The sequence below is a fragment of the Salvelinus sp. IW2-2015 genome, linkage group LG18, assembly GCF_002910315.2.
Source record: "Salvelinus sp. IW2-2015 linkage group LG18, ASM291031v2, whole genome shotgun sequence".
Lineage (NCBI taxonomy): Eukaryota > Metazoa > Chordata > Actinopteri > Salmoniformes > Salmonidae > Salvelinus > Salvelinus sp. IW2-2015.
This window is the reverse complement of record NC_036858.1, coordinates 62,115,640-62,135,873: the sequence shown is the minus strand read 5'-3', so window position 1 is coordinate 62,135,873 and position 20,234 is coordinate 62,115,640. Positions and strand designations below refer to the sequence as shown.

The following is a 20,234-nucleotide window of genomic DNA, read 5'->3' as shown; positions in this document are numbered from 1 at the left end:
ACTCATACTGCCAAACATACCATCGTTAAACTAACCATCCTACCGATCCTCGACTTCGGCGATGTCATTTACAAAATAGCCTCCAACACTCTACTCAACAAATTGGATGCAGTCTATCACAGTGCCATCCGTTTTGTCACCAAAGCCCCATATATTACCCACCACTGCGACCTGTACGCTCTCGTTGGCTGGCCCTCGCTTCATACTCGTCGCCAAACCCACTGGCTCCAGATCATCTACAAGTCTCTGCTAGGTAAAGCCCCGCCTTATCTCAGCTCACTGGTCACCATAGCAGCACCCACCCGTAGCATGCGCTCCAGCAGGTATATCTCACTGGTCACCCCCAAAGCCAATTCCTCCTTTGGCTGCCTTTCCTTCCAGTTCTCTGCTGCCAATGACTGGAACGAACTGCAAAAATCACTCAAGCTGGAGACTCTTATCTCCCTCACTAGCTTTAAGCACCAGCTGTCAGAGCAGCTCACAGATCACTGCACCTGTACATAGCCCATCTGCAAACAGCCCATCCAACTACCTCTTCCCCATACTGCATTTATTTATATATCTTGCTCCTTTGCACCCCAGTATCTCTACTTGCATATTCATCTCCTGCACATCTACCATTCCAGTGTTTAATTGCTATATTGTAATTACTTCACCACCATAGCCTATTTATTGCCTTACCTCCCTTATCTTACATAATTTGCACTCACTGTATATAGACTTTTTTCCCCCTACTCTATTATTGACTGTATGTTTGTTTATTCCAACTGCCAGGTCGCAGTTGTAAATGAGAACTTGTTCTCAACTAGCCTACCTGGATAAATAAAGGTGAAAAAAAAAAAAAAATGATAGCTGTTTTTCAGTCTCTTGGTCCCAGCTTTGATGCACCTGTACTGGCCTCGCCTTCTAGATGATAGCGTGGGTGAAAAGGCAGTGACTCGGGTGATTGTTGTCCTTGATGATCTTTTTGACCTTCCTGTGCATCGGGTGCTGCAGGTGTCCTGGAGGGCTGGTAGTTTTCTCCCAGTGATGCGTTGGGCAGACCGCACCACCCTCTGGAGAGCCCTGCGGTTGCGGGCGGTGCAGTTGCCGTACCAAGCGGTGATACAGCCCAACAGGATGCTCTCTATTGTGCAGCTGTAAAAATTTGTGAGGGTTTTAGATGTCAAGCCAAATTTCTTCAGCCTCCTGAGGTTGAAGAAGCGCTGTTGCTCCTTCTTCACCACACTGTCTGTGTGGGTGGACCATTGCAGCTTGTCAGTGATGTGTACGCCGAGGAACTTGAAGCTTTCCATATTCTCCACTGCGGTCCCTTCGATGTGGATAGGGGGGTGCTCCCTCTGCTGGTTCCTGAAGTCCACGATCAGCTCCTTTGTTTTGTTGATGTTGAGTGAGAGGTTATTTTCCTGGGACCACACTCCCAGGGCCCTCACCTCCTCCCTCTAGGCTGTCTCATCATTGTTGGTAATCAGGCCTACTACTGTTATGTCATCTGCAAACTTGATGATTGAGTTGGAGGGTCAGCGAAGTGGAGGTGTTGTTTCCTACCTTCACCACCTGGGGGCGGCCCGTCAGGAAGTCCAGGACCCAGTTGCACAGGGCGGGGTTCAGACCCAGGGCCCCTGAACTTAATGATGAGTTTGGAGGGTACTATGGTGTTGAATGCTGAGCTATAGTCAATGAACAGCATTCTTACATAGGTATTCCTCTTGTCCAGATGGGATAGGGCGGTGTGCAGTGCGATGGCGATTGCATCATCTGTGGATCTATTGGGGCGGTAAGCAAATAGAAGTGGGTCTAGGCCCTAGACTCTAGGGTGTCAGGTAAGGTAGATGTGATATGATCCTTGACTAATCTCTCAGAGCACTTGATGATGACAGAAGTGAGTGCTACGGGGCGATAGTCATTTAGTTAAGTTACCTTTCCTTTCTTGGGTACAGGAACAATGGTGGATATCTTGAAGCATGTGGTGTCAGCAGAATGGATAGGGAGAGATTGAATATGTCCGTGAACACTGGTCTGGTCTGCGCATGCTCTGAGGACGTGGCTATGAATGCTGTCTGGGCTGGCAGCCTTGCGAGGGTTAACACGCTTAAATGTCTTACTCACGTCGGCCACGGAGAAGGAGAGCCAACAGTCCTTGGTAGCTGGCCGCGTCGGTGGCACTGTGCTACCACACCTGCACCGTCAGTGTACTCACACTGCACACTCCCTTTTACACTCGCTAATCATTTGATGTGGCATAGGTAGCCAATATAAATACCTTTTCGCTATTGGATGATTTATAAGTGGATTATCGAGTATGAATAGTTGTGTCATCCTTGCAGACTACTGGACTATGTACATGTTGTAGGGTCTGTGAAAACAAGTGCACATGATTATTTAATTGATRTCTACTCCAGCCAACCTTTATGGCCTATCCTCTGAATATAGCCTACCTATTAAAGACAGTTATCACAGACCTTATACATAAACTAAATAGACAAATTAACTACTGTAAGCATTATTAGTGTTAAAGACGTTTAATTCACTCTCATTCAATCGTTTTTATTTACATTTGAAACAAGTGAACCATATGCATGAGAACAGGCTCTCATAGGGACCAATTAAAGCACAAAATGTCTTGGGTGTGACTGGCGGAAAAACCCATTCCATTGTAGAATATACTACACTACAGCATACCTATACTAGTCTAGTATCTATCTGACAGTAGCCTATATATAATACAGTGCTAGAGCCTTATCTTAGAAACCTCTGAACATATTGAACTTTGAACGCCACATTTGTGATGTGATGCTGCTGACAATCACTGTTCAATAACAGACGCTGCCCTCATTTTCTCTCCAATTATCTAACATACAAAACCCAAAAAATAAATAAAAGAAAATATCGTTTACCATACGTTTCAGAATGCACAATTTATTCTGACTGACAAAAACAAAGGTACAGTATGTTCCAAAATCATGTTCCCATCCACTTACATTCAGTGAAGTGTGGGTGAATGGATGAATGAGACAGATTACCGACTCCCTCCAGCGGTGAATAGGGATCTGCAGCAAAATACACATTGTTTTTTGAATGAGAATAGATCAAAACAAATACGTTGACTAAATCACCATCCGATTCGTTGCATCAGAGTGTTTATAGTTTGTATTATTTTCAACTCTTGTCCCTAAACACATCGCAGGGATACCTATTCCCAGAAATGTTATATTGTTTCTTAGATCATTTATTGTTAGGGCTCAAACAAACCAACAGCGTTTGCTGGCCGATAGTACTTAGCACCTCTAAACGTAATTTGCGCACCGATGTTGGCAATGGGACATCTACAGCTGGTGGTCCCTAAATACACAGCGCGCTGAACGATCGGCAGACGAACGCTAGATTCACATTCGGTGCAATGTGTGGGCGCTTTTAGACAGCGAACAACAATATTTAAGATCAGTTAACAGTTAAGATCCAGCAAAAGTTAAATCAAATAACATTTAATTGGTCGCATACACATTTTCTATTTGTTATTGCAGGTGTAGCGAAATGCTTATGTTTCTAGTTCCAACACTGCAGTAATACCTAACAATACAAAGAAAGGAATTCAATAACATTAGAACGAGCAATGTCAGAGCCCGGAAAATAAATATATACTCTAGAAAAATACAAATGTAGCATGCAACAATTTCAAAGATTTTACTGAGTTACAGTTCATATAAGGACATCAGTCAATTGAAATGAATATACTGGGCCCTAATCTATGGATATCACATGACTGGAAATACTGATATGCATCTGTTGGTCACAGATACCTTAAAAAAAAAAGGTATGGGCGTGGATCAGAAAACCAGTCTATCTGGTGTGACTACCCCCCCTATGCAGCGCAACACATCTCCTTCTCATAGAGTTGATCCGGCAGTTGATTGTGGTCTGTGAAATGTCCCACTCCTCTCCAATAACTGTGTGAAGTAGCTGGACATTGGCGGGAACTGGAACACGCTGTCGTACCCTTCGATCCAGAGCATCCCAAACATGCTCAATGGGTGACATGTCTGGTGAGTATGCAAGCCATGGAAGAACTGGGACATTTTCAGCTTCCAGAAATTGTGTTCAAATTCTGGCGACATTGTGCCGTGCATTATCTTGCTGAAACGAGGTCATGGCGGCAGATGAATTGCACGACAATGGGCCTCAGGATCTCATCACAGCAATTTGAATGCGCAGAGATTCTATCAATAAAATGCAATTGTGTTCATTGCCCGTAGCTTATGCCTGCCCATACCATAACCCCACCGCCACCATGGGGCACTCTGTTCAAAACGTGACATCAGCAAACCGCTCGCCCACATGACGCTATACATGTGGTCTGTGGTTGTGAGGCCGATTGGACGTTCTGCCAAATTCTCTCAAATGACGGTTTGGTGGACACAGCTCTGGTGGACATTCCTGCAATCAGCATGTCAATTACACGCTCCCTCAAAACTTGAGACATCTGTGGCATTGTGTTGTGACAAAACTGCACATTTTAGAGTGGCCTTTTACTGTCCYCAGCACAAGGTGCACCTGCGTTATGATCATGCTGTTTAATCATGTTCTTGATATGCCACACCGGTCAGGTGGATGGATTATATTGGCAAAGGAGAAATGCTCACAAACAGGGATGTAAACAAATTTGTGCACAACATTTGAGTGAAATACGATTTGTGTGTGTATGGAACATTTCTGGGATATTTTATTTCAGCTCATGAAACATGGGACCAACACTTTACATGTTGTGTTTCTACTTTAGTTCAGTGTATATGTATATGATGGTGTGTATAGACAGTATATGAATAGTAAATGTGTATACAGCAACAGCTATATAGGATGATCCTAGACTAGTTAAATAAAGGTTAAATAAAATAAGACTAGACTACAGTATATATGAAGTGGGTACAACAGTACTTAGACATTAAAGTGACCAGTGTTCAATGACTATGAACTGTACATAGGGCAGCAGTTTCTGAGGTGCAGGGTAGAGTATCGGGTGGTAGCCGGCTAGTAACAGTGACTAAGATTTAGGGCAGGGTACTGGGCGGAGGCGGGCTGATGGTGACTGTTTAACAGTCTGATGGCCTGAAGATAGAAGCTGTTTTTCAGACTCTCGGTCCCAGCTTTGATGCACCTGTATTGTCTCAGCATTTCCCAAACTCGGTCCTCGGGACCCCAAGGGGTGCACGTTTTGGTTTTTGCCTTAACACTACACAGCTGATTCAAATTATTAAAGCTTGATTATTAGTTGATTATTTGAAATCAGCTGTGTAGTGCTAGGGCAAAAACCAAAACGTGCAACCCTTGAGGTCCCGAGGACTGAGTTTGGGAAATCCTGTTGTAGATGGTAGGGGGGTGAACAGGCCATGGCTCGGGTGGCTGAGGTCCTTGATGATCTTCCTCTGACACCGGGTGCTGTAGATATCCTGGAGAGCAGGCAGTGTGCCCCCAGTGATGTGTTGGGCTGACTGAACCACAATCTGGAGAACCAATCTACAGCCCATCAAGATGCTCTCAATGGTGCATCTGTAGAAAGTTTGTGAGGGTCTAAGGGGCCAGGCTAAACTTTTTCAGCCTCCTGAGGTTGAAGAGGCGCTGTTGTGCCTTGTTCCCTACACTGTCTGTGTGGATGGACCATTTCAGGTTCAGTGATGTGCAAGCAGAGGAACTTGAAGCTTTTCACCCTTTCCACTGCGGCCCCGTCGATGTGGATGGGGGCGTGGTCTCTCTGCTGTCGAAGTTCACGATCAGCTCCTTCGTTTTGTTGACGTTGAGGGAGAGGTTATTTTCCTGGCACCACTCCATCAGGGCTCTCATCTCCAGGGCTCGTCTGCAAACTCAATGATTGAGTTGGAGACGTGTGTGGGACAAAATGTTTAACTAACATCTATAGGCAAAAACTTAAACGCTAAAATATTAATRAATTTGCTCAGTGTTCTTTCTTGTCATGTGCTTTCAAAAGTTCTGTCCGACTGAAAGCTTTCTCGCATTTTAAACATTTGTAGGGCTTCTCTCCGGTGTGAGTCATCATGTGTCTTTTCCGTTTCCTAGAGTCAGAAAAGTTTCTCCCACAGACAGAACACGGATACGGCTTCTCCCCCGTATGAGTTAGCATGTGTCGAGTGATATAACAGTTGAGTAAAACCCTTCTCACAGACTTTACACTGAAAAGGCCGCTCTCCAGTATGGTATCTCATGTGTACCTTCACTTCAGATTTCGATTTGAAACCCTTCCCGCACTCATTTACATTTAAGTCATTTAGCAGACGCTCTTATCCAGAGCGACTTACAAATTGGTGCATTCACCTTATGATATCCAGTGGAACAACCACTTTACAATAGTGCATCTAACTCTTTTAAGGGGGGGGGGGGGGTTAGAAGGATTACTTTATCCTATCCTAGGTATTCCTTAAAGAGGTGGGGTTTCAGGTGTCTCCGGAAGGTGGTGATTGACTCCGCTGACCTGGCGTCGTGAGGGAGTTTGTTCCACCATTGGGGTGCCAGAGCAGCGAACAGTTTTGACTGGGCTGAGCGGGAACTGTACTTCCTCAGAGGTAGGGAGGCGAGCAGGCCAGAGGTGGATGAACGCAGTGCCCTTGTTTGGGTGTAGGGCCTGATCAGAGCCTGAAGGTACGGAGGTGCCGTTCCCCTCACAGCTCCGTAGGCAAGCACCATGGTCTTGTAGCGGATGCGAGCTTCAACTGGAAGCCAGTGGAGAGAGCGGAGGAGCGGGGTGACGTGAGAGAACTTGGGAAGGTTGAACACCAGACGGGCTGCGGCGTTCTGGATGAGTTGTAGGGGTTTAATGGCACAGGCAGGGAGCCCAGCCAACAGCGAGTTGCAGTAATCCAGACGGGAGATGACAAGTGCCTGGATTAGGACCTGCGCCGCTTCCTGTGTGAGGCAGGGTCGTACTCTAGGAATGTTGTAGAGCATGAACCTACAGGAACGGGTCACCGCCTTGATGTTAGTTGAGAACGACAGGGTGTTGTCCAGGATCACGCCAAGGTTCTTAGCACTCTGGGAGGAGGACACAATGGAGTTGTCAACCGTGATGGCGAGATCATGGAACGGGCAGTCCTTCCCCGGGAGGAAGAGCAGCTCCGTCTTGCCGAGGTTCAGCTTGAGGTGGTGATCCGTCATCCACACTGATATGTCTGCCAGACATGCAGAGATGCGATTCGCCACCTGGTTATCAGAAGGGGGAAAGGAGAAGATKAATTGTGTGTCGTCTGCATAGCAATGATAGGAGAGACCATGTGAGGATATGACAGAGCCAAGTGACTTGGTGTATAGCGAGAATAGGAGAGGGCCTAGAACAGAGCCCTGGGGGACACCAGTGGTGAGAGCACGTGGTGCGGAGACAGATTCTCGCCACGCCACCTGGTAGGAGCGATGTCAGGTAGGACGCAATCCAAGCGTGGGCCGCGCCGGAGATGCCCAACTCGGAGAGGGTGGAGAGGAGGATCTGATGGTTCACAGTACTCAGACTCTGTGCATTTAAAAGGCCTCTCCTGCGTGTGAATCAGGTCATGCCTTGTCAATGAGGACATGCTAAGAAACAGCTTACCGCAGTATGTGCATGGATAACGCACCCCAGCATGATGTCTCGCCACATGGCCTTGTAACGTCTTTTGTAACGCGTAAGATTTGTCACACTGGGAGCAGGAGAAGTGTTTATCTTCAGGTTTTCTGTGAGCACATAGCATGTGCATTTTCAGTTTTGCATTGTTGATAAAGCCCTTTCCACACTCCCAGCAAAGGCATGGTTTCTCTCCTGTGTGTATTCTCTCGTGTTCGACAACAACCGCTGATAAGTTGAACTTCCTTGGACAGTAGGAGCACTGGTAAGGGAGGTCTCCGGTGTGAGTCCTCTCGTGTCTGAGGAGAGCTGCTAAATCAGTGTAGCTTTTCTCACAGTAGGTGCAGAGGAATGGCCCGCTGAATTTACGGACATCCAGATAGTGTTTCTTGAGTGGCTTGACACCATTGAAGCTGTTTTCACACATGGTGCATTTCAAGGGCTTGTGCACCAATTTATGCCTGTCTAGCTTTTCTGGGTCTGCAAACATCCTACTGCACTCAGTGCAGTGGAGAGGGCTGTGGGTGAGTGCATGTACTTGGGCCTCTTCAGACTCAGCTCGCAGCACCTTGCACACTATCTTTACAATGTGCTTTCTCATATCATTGATGTTTTTGAACATCTGYCCACAATGAGGACATTTGTGAGGGTGCAGATCTGAGTGGGATCTCATGAGAACTTGCATGCTGTAAGATTTTGGCAAAAGTTTTTTACAAATGCAGCACACTTTTGACTGGTTGCGTTTTTCAGTCTGGCTAGGTTCGTAAGATGGGTCTTGGGGTGTACTGGTGGAGGACGAGTCACTGTCCTCAGGTGTTGCCTCAAGAGGAGTTCCACTGGCCAGCTCTGTGTCCCCTCCCTCAGGGTTCTGGACTGTTTCACTGGACATCTCAGAGTCCTTCTCATTACTAGCTGGAGATCTGCTACGCCTTTTCTTAGAGGTTTTTTCACATTTTAGTCTTGGTTTCTCCAAGCTCTGCGGGTCCTTGTAACTCTTATGACACTTATTCAACATTTCAGGTCTTTCGTCATTTCCTTTGAGCTGCTTTGGTGTTTTACCTTTAGGTTTTGACAACTACTTTACACATATTTTGCTGATGTCTCGTCAGATCAAAATGGCACTGGAAGCGCTTCCTACACTGGAGACACTGAAATGGGCGTGTGTGGATTTTCTGGTGCCGCTTCATGTCTGCACCGCTCTAATGTTTTTTCTTCAGTCAATTCTGTTTCGGTTTGTTTACATTCTCGTGCTAGCAATGTTTTCAGCTTACGCCCCCTGTTTTGTCTAACTGGTCTACAGGGCAACATCAGGTTAGTAGAGTCAATCCTTTGTAGCTTCACTAAAGGCTTGTGAAGCATGGATGATATGATCGCATCAGACACGTCTATGCTTGTAACTTGTTCTCCATGACTTCCCCTGGCTTTATGTGTCTTTATTTTAGGCTTTCTGAAAGATCTCTTCCTTTTGACACTTAAATCTTCATAAGTCTGCGCCACCCCATCTGCCCCAATAACCATCACGGTTTCGTACCTGGAGTCCACCTCTTCAACAATATCTTCCGTCTCATCTTTTACTGGTCCAATCCCCACAACCTTCTCTTCTTCATTACCGGCATGAACCTCCATGTCCTCATGGTCCACAGGGTCAGCAAACTCTATAGATAGTTTGTTGTTTCTCTCACATTCCACCCTCTCCTCTCTTTCTACTACATCCATACTTGTCCCCGGTTCCATCTCTGTGTACTCTGTCAGTGTTGCAGAGTCCACCTCCAACTCTTTGGTGAATGTATCCATGAAGACATTTCAAGGATGACACTGGTGTTTCTGATTCTGTCTGTTCTGTTGCAATCACCCTTTCTACAGGAGGGAGACAGAGAGCAGAGAGAATGCAGTCCCCAACAGTGGAAGACAGAGTATCTAGAAAAGGAAGATGATTAATGAAAGACAATGGTTAAATAAAGAATACATTTTAATGTCCTCTACTGAAGAAAAGCTAGCATCTACATGGGTTCTGTGAGAGATGCCTACCATGGTTGTCCAGCTGGCCGAGATCTCTGTGGTACTGAAGCAGGGTTTTCAGCTGCTGAGGGTGAGACATGGACTCAACACATTCCTCCAGAACAGAGGGGACATCACTGAGCAGGAATGCAGCCTGACACAGAAGGAAAATAGATAGGATTTAGGGATGATTCAAAAGATACTATACGAAACTTTGTGAATAGTGATCCTTCACTGAATTGATTAAGGTATTATTATAATTTTAGTACCTGTTGAAAATTTGATACTGGAAGTAGCTTCTCAAGTCTTGAAAGAAACTGACACATGAGTTTCTCTATTGCGGCATCATACTTAGGACCAAATTCCACAGGAAAAACATCCTAATAGAGAATAAGAAATGAGTATAAAAGAAAACACATTTGGTATAAGAAAAAGTGTAATCTGCAACTCACATGGAAGCATACAGCCGTAAACAGAATAAAAGGAGACCTTGGAAGCAGAATAAAAGCAGACCTTGGAAAAAGGTCAGCATTGTTTATAAATAAGATCAATGTTCACCAACCGGTCGATAGCGACTGGTCAATCTCAAAGGCATTCTTAGTCGATCACCAAACATTTCTGTAAAAAACAAAAACAACGATAAAGCCTTGAGTTGTTGATGGCAGGTGCACTTGATTCAGCAGCCCTAGTGCCGGGAAGGTAAAGTGTTCCCTTTTTGAACCATTTCATGTGTCTGAAGGTAGAACTCTGCATACCTGACAGGCCCAGACAGCAAATCAAGTGCACCTATAGGCCTACCGCTGGCCAATGAGAAAGCTCAGATCAACGTGTCTGCACAGTTTCCTCGCACCATACATTGAAAAAAATCCTCGAAAGCACAGCAAAGTTTTAATTATATATTTTTTTCACCTTTATTTAACCAGGTAGGCTAGTTGAGAACCAGTTCTCATTTAAACTGCGACCTGGCCAAGAATAAAGCAAAGCAGTTCGACACATACAACAACACAGTTACACATGGAATAAACAAAACATACAGTCAATAATACAGTTGAAGAAAATCTATATACAGTGTGTGCAAATGAGGTAAGATAAGGGAGGTAAGGCAATAAATAGGCCATGGTGGCGAAGTAATTACAATATACCAATTAGACACTGGAGTGATTAATGTGCAGAAGATGAATGTGCAAGTAGAGATACTGGGGTGCAAAGGAGCAATAAATAAATAAATACAGTATGGGGATGAGGTAGTTGGATGGGCTATTTGCAGATGGGCTATGTACAGGTGCAGTGATCTGTGAGCTGCTCTGACAACTGGTGCTTAAAGCTAGTGAGGGAGATAAGAGTCTCCAGCTTGAGTGATTTTTGCAGTTCGTTCCAGTCATTGGCAGCAGAGAACTGGAAGGAAAGGCGGCCAAATGAGAAATTGGCTTTGGGGGTGACTAGTGAGATATATCATCTGGAGGGCGTGCTATGGGTGAGTGCTGCTATGGTGACCAGTGAGCTGAGATAAGGCGGAGCTTTACCTAGCAGAGACTTGTAGATGACCTGGAGCCAGTGGGTTTGGCGATGACTATGAAGCGAGGGCCAGCCAACGAGAGCGTACAGGTCAAAGGGGTGGGTAGTATATGGGGCTTTGGTGACAAAACGGATGGCACTGTGATAGACTGCATCCAATTTGTTGAGTAGAGTGTTGGAGGCTATTTTCTAAATGACATCGCCGAAGTCGAGGATCGGTAGGGTGGTCAGTTTTACGGGGGTATGTTTGGCAGCATGAGTGAAGGATGCTTTGTTGCAAAATAGGAAGCCGATTCTAGATTTAATTTTGGATTGGAGATGCTTAATGTGAGTCTGGAAGGAGAGTTTACAGTCTAGCCAGACACCTAGGTATTTGTAGTTGTCCACATATTCTAAGTCAGAACCGTCCAGAGTACTGATGCTGGACGGGCGGGCAGGTGCGGGCAGCGACCAGTTGTAGAGCATGCATTTAGTTTTACTTGCATTTAAGAGCAGTTGGAGGCCACGGAAGGAGTGTTGTATGGCATTGAAGCTCATCTGGAGGTTAGTTAACCTCTCTGGGATATTCGGGACGCTAGCGTCCCACCTCAACAACAGCCAGTGAAATTGCAGGGCGCCAAATTCAAAACAGAAATCCCACAATTAAAATTCCTCAAACATACAAGTATTTTACACCATTTTAAAGATAAACTTGTTGTAAATCCAGCCACAGTGTCCGATTTCAAAAAGGCTTTACGACGAAAGCACACCAAACGATTATGTTAGGGCAGTACCTAGTCACAGAAAAACACATCCATTTTTCCAGCCAAAGAGAGGAGTCACAAAAAGCAGAAATAGAGATAAAATTAAATCACTAACCTTTGATGATATTCATCAGATGACACTCATAGGACTTCATGTTACACAATACATGTATGTTTTGTTCGATAAAGTTCATATTTATATCCAAAAATCTCAGTTTACATTAGCGCGTTATGTTCAGTAGTTCCAAAACATCCGGTGATTTTGCAGAGAACCACATCAATTTACAGAAATACTCATAATAAACATTGCTAAAAGATACAAGTGTTATGCATGGAATTTTAGATCCACTTCTCCTACTTCTTGTCAATATGGGGGCGCTGTTTACACTTTGGAAAAAATCGTGCCCAATTTAAAACGGCCTCGTACTCTATTCTAGATCGTACAATATGCATATTATTATTACTATTGGATAGAAAACACTCTAGTTTCTAAAACTGTTTGAATTATATCTGTGAGTAAAACAGAACTCATTTGGCAGCAAACTTCCAGACAGGAAGTGAAAAATCTGAAAACGATGCTCTGTTCCAGGGCCTGCCTATTCAATTGCTTAATATTTATGGATTTGCATGCACTCCATACGCCTTCCACTAGATGTCAACAGGCAGTGGAAGGTGGAATGGGGTGTCTAGCTTGATCTGAGGTCGAACAAGAGCTCTTGGAATGACGTGACCACAATTTCCTTTCTCTACCTAGGCGCGGGAAGGACATCGACATTGGCTTCTGAAAAGCGTTCGGTATAGACGGTGGATGTCTCCGGCTCTGATTTTATTTGATAGATGTGATAAAAACATCATAAAGTAGTTTTTTTTCAACTGAGTTGTATCCGTTTATTCAACGTTTATTGCGACTTTTGGCATTTTCCTTTCTTTGCGTCAGGAGAAGATGGACATGTTCGCGCCACATGGCTAGCTAAGGTTGCTAATTCGACAGGAGAAGAGGACATTCTAAAACCAAACAACGATTTATTCTGGACAAAGGACTCCTTGTACAAGATTCTGATGGAAGCTCAGCAAAAGTAAGAACCATTTATGATGTTATTTCGTATTTCTGTGGAAAATGTAGAGTTCTATTTTCCGCCCTTTTTGCGGGCGCTGTCTCGCTATAACGTAAGCTGTTTGTTATGGTAAAGTTATTTTTAAAAATCTAACACGGCGGTTGCATTAAGAACTAGTGTATCTTTCATTTGCTGTCCAACATGTATTTTTTAGTMAAGTTTATGATGAGTTCTTTGGTCAGATTAGGTGAGTGTCCAAAATATCTCCGGAGATTCTGGTGAATCGATGCTACATATTCACAATGTATAACCACGGTTTGCAGCTCAATGCGGTTGAGTCTTTTGCTATTGTGGTTAGCTAATAGAAATACATAGTGTTTTCGCTGTAAAACATCAAAAATCGGAAATGATGGCTGGATTCACAAGATGTTTATCTTTCATTTGCTGTATTGAACTTGTGATTTCATGAAAATTMTATTATATTATATGATATCCCTGTCGCGTTAGGCTAGGCTATGCTAGTCAGCTTTTTTGATGAGGATGCTCCCGGATCCGGGATGGGTAGCAATGAAAGGTTAATGCAACCGCTGTCAGATTTCAAAAAAGCTTTACCGAAAAAGCACACCATCCAATAAATCTGAGTACAGCGCTCAGAGAACAAAACAAGCCATACAGATATCCGCCATTTTGTGGTGTCAACAGAAGTCAGAAATAGATAAATATTCACTTACCTTTGATGATCTTCATCAGAATGCACTCCCAGAAATCCCAGTTCCACAATAAATGTTTGATTTGTTCGATAAAGTCCATCATTTATGTCCAAATACCTCCTTTTTGTTTGCGCGTTTAGTACACAATCCAAACTCATGAGGCGCGGACAAGTCCATGCGAAAGTTTAGACGAAAAGTCATATTACAGTTCGTAGAAACATGTCAAACGAAGTATGGAATCAATCTTTAGTATGTTTTTAACATGAATTTTCAATAATGTTTCAACCAGAGAATTCCTTTGTCTGTAGAAATGCGATGGAATGCAGCTAACTCTCACGTGAGCCCACGTGATCAGCTCATGCCACTCTGGCAGACCTCTGACTCATTCAGCTCCCATTCCCCCCTCCTTCACAGTAGAACCATCAAACAAGGTTCTAAAGACTGTTGACATCAAGTGGAAGCCTTAGGAAGTGCAATCAGACCAAATTTACACTATCTTGGATAGGCAAAGAGTTGAAAAACTACAAACCTCAGATTTACCACTTCCTGTTTGGATTTTTTCTCAGGTTTTTGCCTGCCATATGAGTTCTGTTTTACTCACAGACATCATTCTGGATAAAAACAACATGAAGCTCGTTCCAGGTCACGCGCAACAAAAGACTGGAGTCCATCTGAGTGACACATGGAAAGAACAGGACTACTTCTTCATTTCTCAAAGGAAAAACATCAACCAAATTCTAAAAACTGTTGACATCTAGTGGAAGCCATAGGAACTCCAACCAGATTCCTATTAAAAAGGGTTTCCCATAGAAACCTAATGGAAAACACATTGACCTCAATTTTTTTACCCTGGATGGATTGTGCTCGGGATTTCGCCTGCCAAATCAGTTCTGTTATACTCACAGACATTATTCAAACAGTTTAAGAAACTTCAGAGTGTTTTCTATCCAGATCTACTAATAATATGCATACCCTAGCTTCTGGGCCTGAGTAGCAGGCAGTTTACTTTGGGCACACTTTTCATCCGGACGTTAAAATACTGCCCCCTAGCCCAAAGAGGTTGTTGCATAGGCTTACTTTTTTAAAGTCATTAAAAAAATATAAAAATCCGAGCGGTAGATCTCAGCTTGCATTTTGACTCAGTAAGTGATCTTAACGCAGAAAAATTTGGTGACCACTGAATAAGCTGGACTGTGAGACTGCACTTCTGTACTAGTATACGCACAGCCACACTGACCTGAAAGAAGTGTTCCATCTCATCTGGGTCTTTTAGCAAGGTTTGAATCAGACCCAGAAAGTTGGAGTCTGATAAATCTCCATCATCAGTCTGCAAAAAATAAAACACTTTTGTTATGATGATCATTATCATAAAAGAGTTATGTCTAGGACTGACTGACTGACGTAAACGTTAGCTGAGCCTATATGCCCTTTGAACCTCACCTGTGTCCCAGAGAGGTGTGAAGGTCTGTATCCTGTCCAGGTGTGGCTGAATGGTCTGGAGGTCTGTGATTGGCTTGGCGCAACACAACTCCAGGACCAGCTGAAACCAGCGCAAACCAGTTAGGATACTTATTTGGGACATTATTTGACACAATAAACATGACTAAATATGATCATATGCCATCGTTCCCCACATAATGGATGGACACTAGTTCCATCCCTCACCCGTGCTCGAAGACCCAGAATAAGTTGGGCCCTCTGTCTGTGATTCAGAAGTTCTGGAACCATCTCTGTGACCATGGTAACAAACTCTTCCAGCATCCCATAATCCATCACGTGTCTCTGCTGGACCGTTTGCCAGATGGCTGCAGAGACCAGCCGCAGTGGTGGAACCATGAGGCGCAGAGAGGGGAGAGGAAGAGAGGGACCTGAAACAGAGATATTGACTTATTTATAAGCACCTCTTAATGCATATCACACTCTAGCGTGTTGAACAATTTTTTAACTAGTTTACTATTAATACTGTGTTACTATGGGTTTCATTTTCAAGAATGGGGTGTGAATGAGAGAGAGAAACGCCTCATCCATCCAGAAACAACACCTAGCCCTTTCCCTGCTTGGAATCATTGAGCCTTCCTTTATATTAACTTAGGAGTTGATCAAATCATGGATCTACAATAAAGAGGAGAGGTAGTTCCTTGGCGTACACGTCACTGACAAACTGAAATGGACCACCCACACAGACAGTGTGGTGAAGAAAGCCAAACAGAGCTTCTTCAACCCCAGGAGGCTAAAGAATTTTGGCTTGTCACCTAAAACTTTTACAGATGCACAATTGAAAGCATCCTGTCGGGCTGTATCACCGCCTGGTACGCCAACTGCACCGCCCACAACCGCAAGGCTCTACAGAGGGTGGTGCAGTCTGCCCACTTTAAGGAATGGAACACTAGGCACTTTAAAAATGTTTACATATCTTGCATTACTCATCTCATATGTACAGTTGAAGTCAGAAGTTTTTCACAATTCCTGACATTTAATCCTAGTAAAAATTTCTTAGGTCAGTTAGGATCACCAAATTTTTTAAGAATGTGAAATGTCAGAATAATAGTATATAAGAATTTATTTAAATAATAATTTCTTTCAGCTTTAATTTCTTTCATCACATTCCCAGTGGGTCAGAAGTTTACATACACTCAATTAGTATTTGGTAGCATTGTCTTTAAATTGTTTAACTTGGGTCAAACGTGTCAGGTAGCCTTCCACAAGCTTCCCACAATAAGTTGGGTGAATTTTGGCCCATTCCTTCTGACAGAGCTGGTGTAACGGAGTCAGGTTTGTAGGCCTCCTTGCTCGCTCCCGCTTTTTCAGTTCTGCCAACAAATTTTCTATGGGCTTGAGGTCATGGCTTTGTGATGGCCACTCCAATACCTTGACTTTGTTGTCCTTAAGCCATTTTGCAACAACTTTGGAAGTATGCTTGGGGTCATTGTCCATTTGGAAGACCCATTTGCGACCAAGCTTTAACTTCCTAACTGATGTCTTGAGATGTTGCTTCAATATATCCACATAACTTTCCCTCCTCATGATGACATCTATTTTGTGAAGTGCACCAGTCCCTCCTGCAGCAAAGCACCCCCACAACATGATGCTGCCACCCCCGTGCTTCACGGTTGGGATGGTGTTCTTCGGTTTGCAAGCATCCCCCGTTTACCTCCAAACATGATGGTCATTATGGCAAAATAGTTCTACTTCTGTTTCATCAGACCAGAGGACATTTCCCCAAAAGGTATGATCTTTGTCCCCATGTGCAGTTGTAAACCATAGTCTGGCTTTTTATATAGCGGTTTTTGAGCAGTGGCTTCTTCCTTGCTGRGCGGCCTTTCAGGTTATGTCGATATAGAACTCGTTTTACTGTGGATATAGATACGTTTGTACCTGTTTCCTCCAGCATCTTCACAAGGTCCTTTGCTGTTGTTCTGGGATAGATTTGCACTTTTCGCACCAAAGTACGTTCATCTCTAGGAGACAGAACACGTCTCCTTCCTGAGCAGTATGACAGCTGCGTGGTCCCATGGTGTTTATACTTGAGTACTATTGTTTATACAGATGAACATGGTACCTTCAGGCGTTTGGAAATTGCTCCCAAGGATGAACAAGACTTGTGGAGGTCTACAATTTATTTCTGAGGTCTTGGCTGATTTCTTTAGATTTTCCCATGATGGCAAGCAAAGAGGCACTGAGTTTGAAGGTAGGCCTTGAAATACATCCACAGGTACACCTCCAAATGACTCAAATGATGTCAATTAGCCTAACACAAGCTTCTAAAGCCATGACATCATTTTCTGGAATTTTCCAAGCTGTTTAAAGGCACAGTCAACTTAGTGTATGTAAACTTCTGGCCCATGTACATACTGTGATTTATAAGTGAAATAATCTGTCTGTAACAATCGTTGGAAGAATTACTTGTGTCATGCACAACTTCCCAAGACTAGTTTGTTAAAGAAATTTGTGGAGTGGTTGAAAAACAAGTTAATGACTCCAACCTAAGTGTATGTAAACTTCCGACTTCAACTGTATTCTATACTATGGTATCTTAGTCACTTAATGTTTACATATCTGGCATTACTCATCTCATATGTATATACTGTTTTCTATACTATGCTACAGTATCTCATTCACTTAATAATGTTTACATATCTAGCATTACTCATCTCATACACTACCGATCAAAAGTTTTAGAACACTTACTCAGTCAAGGGTTTTCCCTTTATTTTTACTATTTTCTACATTGTAGAATAATAGTGAATACATCAAAACGATGAAATAACACGTGGAATCATGTAGCAACCAAAAAAAGTGTTAAACAAATCTAAATACATTTTGTATTTGAGATTCTTCAAAAAGTCACCCTTTGCCTTGATGACAGCTTTGCACACTCTTGGCATTCTCTCAATCAGCTTCACCTGGAATGCTATTCCAACAGTCTTGAAGGAGTTCCCACATATGCTGAGCACTTGTTGGCTGCTTTTCCTTCACTCTGCAGTCTGACACATCCCAAACCATCTCAATTTGGTTGAGGTCGGGGGATGGTGGAGGCCAGGTCATCTGATGCAGCACTCCCTCACTCTCCTTGGTAAAATAGCCCACACAAAGCCTGGAGGTGTGTTKGGTCATTGTCCTGTTGAAAAACAAATTATAGTGGGACTAAGCCCAAACCAGATGGGATGGCATATCGCTGCAGAATTCTGTGGTAGCCATGCTGGTTAAGTGTGCCTTGAATTCTAAATAAATTAGTGTCACCAGCAAAGCACCCACACACCATAACACCTCCATGCTTTATGGTGGGAAATACATGTGGACATCCGTTCACCAACACCGCGTCTCACAAAGACAAGGCGGTTGGTACAAAAAAATCTCCAATTTGGACTCCAGACCAAAGGACAAATTTCCACCGGTCTAATGTCAATTGCTCGTGTTTCTTGGACCAAGCAAGTATCTTCTTCTTATTGGTATCCTTTAGTAGTTGTTTCTTTGCAACAATTCAACCATGAAGGCCTGATTCCCACTGTCTCTGAACAGGTGATATTTAGATGTGTCTGTTACTTGAACTCTGTGAAGCATTTATTTGGGCTGCAATTTCTGAGGCTAGTAACTCTTAATGAACTTATCCTCTGCAGCAGAGGTAACTCTGGGTCTTCCATTCCTGTGGCGGTCCTCATGAGAGCCAGTTTCATCATAGCCCTTGATGGTTTTTGCGACTGCACTTCAAGAAACTTTCAAAGTACTTGAAATGTTCCACATTGACTGACATGCATGTCTTAAAGTAATGATGGACTGTTGTTTCTCTTTGCTTATTTGAGCTGTTCTTTGCATAACATGGACTCGGTCTTTTACCAAATAGGGCTATCTTCTGTATACCACCCCTACCATGTTACAACACAACTGATTGGCTCAAACGCATTAGGGAAAGAAATCCCACAAATTTTAAGAATTCACACCTGTTAATTTAAATGCATTCCAGGTGACTACCTCATGAAGCTGGTTGAGAGAATGCCAAGAGTGTGCAAAGCTGTCATCAAGGCAAAGGGTGGCTATTTGAATAATCTAAAATAAAAAATATATTTTGATATGTTGAAAAAAATGTTTGGTTACACTGATTCCATATGTGTTATTTTATAGTTTGTCTTCACTATTATTCTACAATGTAGAAAATAGTAAAAAATAAAGAAAAACCCTTGAATGAGTATGCGTTCTAAAACGTTTGACTGGTAGTGCATGTATATACTGTATTCTACTGTATCTTAGTCTGTTCCGCTCTGACATCGCTCGTCCATATGTATATCGTCTTAATTCATTACTACTTAGATTTGTGTGTATATGTTGTGTAATTTGTTAGATATTACTGCACTATCGGAGCTAGAAGCACAAGCATTTCGCTACACCCGCAATAACATCTGCTAATCACGTGTATGACCAATATAATTTGATTTGAAGAGTTGTTTCTGGACGGGTTTAGAGAAGCAGTGAAACGACTGCAAAGGCAATGCAATTCGCTTGTTAGAAACACTTCCTAGAAGTGTTCAGTTGCTATCTTCAACTGCCATATTCAATAAAATAGCGGGAATGAAATCAGAAGGTAACAGAAATGCTGCTGCACATCTGTAATAACTAACAAAAACAGACCCGCAAAACATATATGTTAGACGTTCTGGAACGAGTTCTGTTGCCGCACAAAACAATACGTTAGGACATAGCTAGGTATGGCTATCTAGCTCTAGTATCGTATGCATAGCTATAAATATGTTACCTTTCCCCCCAGACATGTGTTTTTGCATGTCTCTCCACTGCATTCACCAGGAACTTTGATAGGGGGATCGAAAATGGCAACTTTTTCTGCCGATGTGTGCCACTGTGTGTGTACGTTGTCGAACAAGACTGTGGGGGACCCATTTTGAAGTTACACCACAAATCAAAGTTTGTCGCGTACACATATGAGCAGATGTTAAAGCAGGTGGAGTGAAATGCTTATTTCTAGCTCCAGCAGTGCAGTAAGTATACAATACTATAACACAAATAATCCACCCCCCCMAAAAAAATAAGAAACAAGACATTAAATATCAGACCGAGAGCTAAGACCTTTATAACTAAACCAAGATACACCACAGCCTGTMGT

The 20,234-nt window shown here is 43.3% G+C and overlaps 1 pseudogene; it reads right to left on the bottom strand.

Moving 5' to 3' along the window:
* Positions 1 to 5,749: 5,749 nt before the first annotated feature.
* LOC139029174 (zinc finger protein 709-like) lies at positions 5,750 to 19,956 on the bottom strand (annotated as a pseudogene).
* Between the last annotated feature and the right edge of the window lie 278 nt (positions 19,957 to 20,234).